The sequence below is a fragment of the Acartia tonsa genome, chromosome 12 (assembly GCF_053477335.1).
Source record: "Acartia tonsa isolate MP-2025a chromosome 12, ASM5347733v1, whole genome shotgun sequence".
NCBI classification, from domain to species: Eukaryota; Metazoa; Arthropoda; class Copepoda; order Calanoida; family Acartiidae; genus Acartia; species Acartia tonsa.
In genome coordinates, this window is record NC_137271.1 from 44,644,357 (window position 1) to 44,651,857 (window position 7,501).

Sequence of the window (7,501 nt, forward strand, 5' to 3'; positions counted from 1 at the left end):
CTTCGCGATCACTTTAAATTAGTCTTGACTTAATAAAATGTACACTACTTATATTCGACGGCACTATTTTCATTCTTTTTTGCTTCTGTCTTTGAAGTAGTACTTTACATAGAATTTACCTATTCTAACAAATGAATATTTTTGACTAGTTTTAACTTAATATAGTTATAATAACGGTTTTAATTAAATAACATTTTATATCAATGATGAAGACAAATAAAATTCTACTACTACTAATAATAATATACAACTTATTTTAGACCAAAACCGTTTCAGATAAATTTATTTCTATGGCCTTAAATTTCAGCTGCAGTATCTTCTGTATCTTAACATTTTGAAAACAAAAGTAAAAACAAAATTTTTTAAACTTATAATTTGAAATAATTATCGAAAATAAATAAACTATTAGCCAGGTAATGTTAACTCTATATTTTTATAATAATCTTGAATTACATTTTATTGTAAAATGGCTAACACTGGAAACAAGACAGCTTTGTACTCAAAAGGGCGAGCATTACACAATTTAGACTTAATCAACCTTAGCTTACCCAAATATTACTCTCTCCAACCCCCCTAAGTTTATTAAAAAGTGACACCAATATTGCTATTCTAATATACGTTTCTGCTTTCCTACCAAAAAGAAAAAAGTTTTTAACCCTAAAACAATTTTTATTTTACAAATTTGTATTTATCACTTTTCCATGAGAGTCAAAATCCAAAATAGATATCAATTACCAAATAGAAATAAGAATTAATACTTAGTAGAAAACTGACTCAGGAATAAAAATGTAAGACAGATACATCAAACAAAATATTTAACATACTTAATTAATATTAACTTGATATCTAGAGTCAAATTAAAATTTTTGAAACAATATATTTAATAAAACTAAAACCATAAACCGAAAATATTTTAATAGATTTCTTGCATAATAATTTGAAATTTTTAAACAATAGAATAAAACAATATGTAAACTTATCTGTATTTCTTTGCATTACAGCAACACCAGATTTTAATACCAACTCTCGCTATGAATAAAAGACTCAAACTGAAGATATCTACCAAATCATACAAAACATAAACAAAAACTTAAAAACCTGTATTTCAGGGATAAATATTGCATAACAGTATATTATATAACTACATTGGAAATAAGTCACTTTGTGAAAACACTCTTTTTTTGAATTGTAAAGAATTGAAATAAAACAATACTTCTTATTGGTTAGACTTCAGAATTATTAGTTTTATTGTAAATGTTAGATTTTGCAATGAAATTAATTGTTTTGGAGAAAAAAAATTATTTCCAATGAACAGAGTAATGTTTTTTTATTGTATCAATATAAAGTGAATTATATAAAAATGTTCTGTAAGCCACAACATTACCCTAAGTAAAAAAAGAGCTTTTGCTTCGGTCAAAATGACTACAGCAACACTAAAAATTCATTTTTAAATCCCCCAAAAAAAGTTTATTGGGGACTTAATTCAAATTGGGCTCTGCAGTCTGATTCTATAGGTGTCCTAGTATATTTTTGACCCCCCATTCAAAAATAGGTTACAAACAGTTTTAGTAGCCTTTGCAGATAATATAAAAATGATAATATGAAACTTACTTATTTAAAACAAGAACTTACTCATTATATAAGATGGGTATTATAATATGGAATATTAGAAAGGAAAGAAATTGGAGGGGAAAACAACATGATGTGTGTTTGTAATATTGACTATAAGCATTTATCATAGGCGTCCAAGGGGGGGGGTAATGGGCCATTTGGCACCCCCAAACGATTTTGGGGGTGCCGTAGGCACCCCCAAAATTTTGTGAACAATACCCCCCCCAAAAAAAAATTACCCCTACCTTGGGAGTGCCGTAGGCACCCCCAACGATTTTGGGGGGGGTATTTACCCCCCCCAAACCATTTTGGGGGGGGTAATTACCCCCCCCCAAAATAAATGTTCTTTAAAAAAATTTTTTTTGGGGGGGGGGTATTTACCCCCCCCCAAATTGAATGTTCTTAAAAAAAATTTTACTGAAAATTTTTTTTTGGGGGGGGGAGGGAGTAATCCCCGCCCCCCCCCCCTAAAAAAAGTCATAGTGTGACTCGAGCCTTGAGGTGTAATATATTTTATGTTCCTCGTTTGGTCTCCTAATAGTTAATGAAAAGTATATCCTAAATGGCTTTTGATAGTTTATTTTAGGATAGGTTATATTGGTTTAGGTGATTGCCCCACATGGTTAAGCAATTGGCCCCCCGCAGGGGCTAGAAATAGGAGAGAAGCTTGTGTGAAAAAAACGAAGAAACGCCCCTTAAAGAGCGTTGCCACAAAAGGGACTATACCCCAATATAGTCCAACCAGTTAAAACAGTTCTTAACCATGATAACAAAAAATTAAATAGTTTGATCATGTTTTATTTGCTTGGGCCTTTATAAGGGCTAAAACCATCCCGGGGATCTATGATGTAATTGTAAAGCACTGAAGATTCCATAAAATAGATACCTAACTAAATTAAATATTTCATTAAATAATGAAAAAGAATTTCTATAGGCGATTTCTTTTGGGAGGATGTCAGGGTGTCTCAAAACTAGTTATAAAACTTACCAGGACCTATAAGACGCTTCACTTTAAAGTATAATCATATTAGTTCATTGGTTAGTGAGTTAATTATTGTATTTTTATGTTCTAAAGAATGAGATACTACTATATATTTGAACTAGCGGCTTCGCCCCTAGCCTCTAGGGGCTTTGTCCCAAGAGGTTTGATCAACCTAATTTTTTGTATTTTAGATTTAAAAAGAAAAAGTAAAAAAAAATTTTGGGGGGGGAGGGGGTATTTTTCATTTTTTGGGGGGGTTAGGGGTTTCCCACCCCCCAAGAAAATAGCTTAAAACCATCACAGGACCAGTAGGTATATTCCCTGAAGAGTAGAGCCCAATCGGTTCAGTGGTTACTGAGATCTTAAGCTTCAGACGGACAGACAGACGGACAGACGGACAGACAGACAGACAGACATCGTTCTACTTTGTATTATAGATAGTAGTGGCGCCCTTAGCATCTAAGAACTCGTGTTTTCTAAAGGGTAAAAAGGGAGGAGAAAAATAGCCTAAAACCACTCAAAGGATTGACCTATTATAGTGTGGAACCATCATGGGATCTATGTGAAGCTTTCCTAAAAAGGAGAACTCAGTATTAAAAGTAATGAAATCTGAAGCTATAGTCAAATAAACCTTACTTACTACTTTATGTTATAGAATAGTACTTATTAACTTAATAGATTAGGTAGGTGCTTTTTTTACATAATTAAATTACCCCCCCCAAAAATTTTACCCCCGGGGTAAATTAGTTTGGGGGGGGTAATTACCCCCCCCAACAGATTTGGGGGGAGTATTTACCCCCCCCAACAGACTTTAGGGGGGGTAATTACCCCCCCCAATCAAATTTTACCCCCGGGGTAAAAATTTTGGGGGGGGTAAAAAAAAATTTCGGCGCGCTTCGCGCGCCATTTTACCCCCCCCAAACACGAATTACCCCCCCCCCTAAAATTTTTTACCCCCCCCAAAAAAAAAAGCTTGGACGCCCCTGGCATTTATAATTAATAAAGAAGGGTAAATCAGTGAAGATTTGTAGAACACACAGAATGAATGTTTTACATATTTAACACTTGAGTTTCGAGAAGCTTTGCTTATTACATTATATCTTGAAGTAATAGGAATCAGTATTTGAAAAATTTCATAAATCATACCTACCTGTTCGTAGGAAACATCAGAAAAATTTTAACATATTTAATTATTTAACAAAAGAGCTATCCGTTATGGACATAATGAACCTTATTAAAGGAAAGCTTTGCTTTTTAAAAAAAATCTGTAAAAAAAAAGATGATTATAAATCCTTTCTACAATAAGTTCTATATATTTAGTAACAAAATTTTGTTTAGTAAATACTAACAAACTAAATGAAAATAAGTTAAGCCCTAAAAAGAATCCGAACTATCTTGAATAGCAGTTGAATTGCAGCAAGATGTGCTCAATCGGACTATCCTCCAAACTATACTTTACAACAAGCCTTTAATAATCCACATCAATAACTTGGTTGAAATTCATTAAAGTACCAGACCATATTTCTTTTACAACTACTTTTACCCAAATTTTTGTAATGCAATTAATACAAAGCTTTCACATGAAAAACCCATTAAATAATTAAATTATAAAGTTTATTGAAACAATTACCTTCCTACAGAACTTTTAACACAAGTTATTTCATTTAAAGAAATAAGAAAGAGATACCTTGGGAAAAATTTTGTACTGCATAAATGAAAAAGTTGAGAGCATTAATACATTTTAATTTTAAAGTTCTTTAAAGTTGAAGAAACATATTATAGGATAACTAGTGGCTGCGCCTCTAGCATCCAGGATAGAACCATCTTAAGATTTTAATGATAAAAATCTTGAACAACTCAGGACTTCATGAAACTCCCCTAAATTTAGAAATCAAGTGGATCATTAATTATCGAAATATTAAGCTACAGACAAAAAACTTTCTACTTTACATTAGGATATTTGCACAACTAAGTATAAGCAAAGCATGTTACAAATAATGATTTTTTTGTAACAATTTTAGAGTTGCTATGCTTTCTGATCGTACCTAACTGTTATAGGAACCACCAAGCAAAGTTTAAATTAAATAGGAAACATCTAAGATGTCTAAAGTAACGAACAGTGCTAACCGTTACAGCCCAGCAGTTATTTTTTTCATGCTTATTTACGGTGTTTTTCATAAATTTATGAAAAATTTTTCATAGGTTTACGAAGTAAATTTATGAAAAACATATGAAAAATTTTTCACAAAAGATGAAAAAAAATGTTTTTCAGAAAACCTATTGCTTGTTTTTCATCTTTTTTTCTTAGATTTTTATGAAAATTTTTTTCAACTTTGAAGACGCTAATTTTTCAAAATGTTTCATGTTTTTTCATATTTCTAATTTTAGCCTATAAATATGGTTCGTTAATGTTATTTGTAAAATTTTTCACCCACCCAGATTGACAAAGCTGGGTAGATACCATTTAGATGATACCATTTAATGGGAGGGCATTGAAAATAGTAATTTTCAATTAATAATAACAGCACCTGCCACCTTATAAAAAAGATCATTGGTGAAGCCCTGCACTTTTTATGATATTTTGCGGAATAGATGGAAATTTAATTTAATGAATTCTTGTAAACTACTATATATGAACAATTACAAATGTTACTATAACCTAAATGATTAAAAATATACAAAATTTGAGTCAAGGTATTGTATAATTTAGTTACAATTCATCTTTACATGTTTACAAAAACACCACCTAGCGGCAAAATTATGAACTACATATAATACAAGTTATAATGTTGAAAATGAAATTGAAAATTTTTTTCACAAAAATATGAAAAATCATGAAAAATTTTAAAACTTGGATTTTTGACACTAAGCCTAAAAATGAAGATGAAAATTTTTTTCATAATTTTGTGAAAAATTTTTCAACTTAGATTTTTTTTTATAAGTACAAATTATTAACACTTAGCCTGAAAATAAAGATGAAAAATTTTTTCACAAAAATATGAAAAATTTTAAAACTTGGATTTTTGACACTTAATATTTTACGAATTAGATAATACAAATATATTAAAATGATTCCATTTACAAAGGATAAATAATTTCTATAATCTTGATCATAATAAAATCCAAGAAAATCTCATTTACCCCATAGCATCGTTACTAAAAAGATTGGCACATATCTTAATTCACTAAATGTATTAAAAACTTCGAATTTTAAAATTACCCATCTAATTCTGTATTGCATGGAATCAAACTAGAATATACGTACACACGGACATTTTGAGTCATAGAGTAGCAGGCTATTATAATTTGACAAAGAAAGATACTTTATATGAATCAACAAATGAATATTTTAATGAAGAGTAGTTTTCCTATTAGATTTCTTACAGACAGGCAAATAGGGTAGCTTCCAGGGAGAGAAGGGACAATGGGCTGCTTATTACACTAGTCCCCAAAGTTTAATGTTATCATTATAGACTTTCTCTACATAAATATTGATTAGATATATTTTTAATATCCGTTAATTTGCCTGGTCAAATATTGTTCTTCATCTTAAAAGGCAACAAAGAGCAATTAATAAGTTGACGTAGATTGAGAGCCAATTATTTGCAAGGCCAATTTGTTTAATTTTATTTATACAAGTGTGTGTTATATACCAATTATTGCAAAATAAATTCTATAATAAAATTTATTAAATAGTACACACTGATATAAATACTCATCTTTTACTAATTTTAAGTGAGTGATATTTAGCTATAAAGGAAACATATAATTTTTAGCAAAAATTGGGTACCTACCAAACATTAAAAAAAGTTTTCTTTGAGATAAAAGAACTAAGGGATTAAAATAATAGCCTAAATATAAAGCTATTTCATGTATGAACAAGGATGACAACATCCATAAAAGCGAAGCCCTGAAACGGTAGGACAAACGGACATTAACACTTGTATAGTGTCAGAACTGAATAATCAGAATATAGATGTATAATAGTCGAAGAAAAATTATAAGTAAATTTGGTAAAAAACTGCTTGATACAGAATAATGTTTATGAAAATACTTACATTTTTAGGACTTAATTATAGAGTTGCTTATAATATTGTACTTTGATGTCCCAGGAATCAGTATACAAAAAATTAGATCAATCGGATAATTAGATCATATAAAAATTTGTTGTTAAAAAGTAAAAAAATCAACCTATTTAAAATGGATGTACGGACATTTTGGTAATTATTATATAGTTGCTACGCTTTCTAAATCGTACCTAACTACTACAGGAATCACCATGCAAAGTTTGAAATCAATAGTACAATTCTAACATGCCTAAATTAAAAAAAAAAAGCTATTTGTTATGGACGGACGGACAGATAAACAAACGGACGTACTGAGTGACGGACGGACCGACCGACCCTAATTATAGAAAAGCTTCGCTTTTAACAATGATTGAGAAAAACAGTTTAAATAGTACACACTATTATAAATACTCATCTTTTACTAATTTTAAGTGAGTGACATAGAGAAAATAATAAAAGAAAGGAATCAAGGTATTTGGAGGACTAAAATAGGCAGTGGGCCTAGAGGCCTATATTGAGCAATTGACGCGCTGAATTTTTATTGTTATTCCACCACTTTTCAAAATGGGAATATTTTAGAATAAGATGTAATTTCAAGACAATTATAGTTGCTATTTGAAGCATACATCTTACTTTTATAGGATGATATAGAAATATTTTGAAATATTACCAATTCTGATAAAACCTGATAAAAGAATATAAAATTATCATTACCACTCTCTCTTAACTTTGCTACTGACTTTAATCATTACACACATTATTAGTTTTTAAGATTTATATTGCAGTCTGTCTAACTTTTATTTCTTAATAAATAAACGTTTTTACAAATTAATATAAAAAC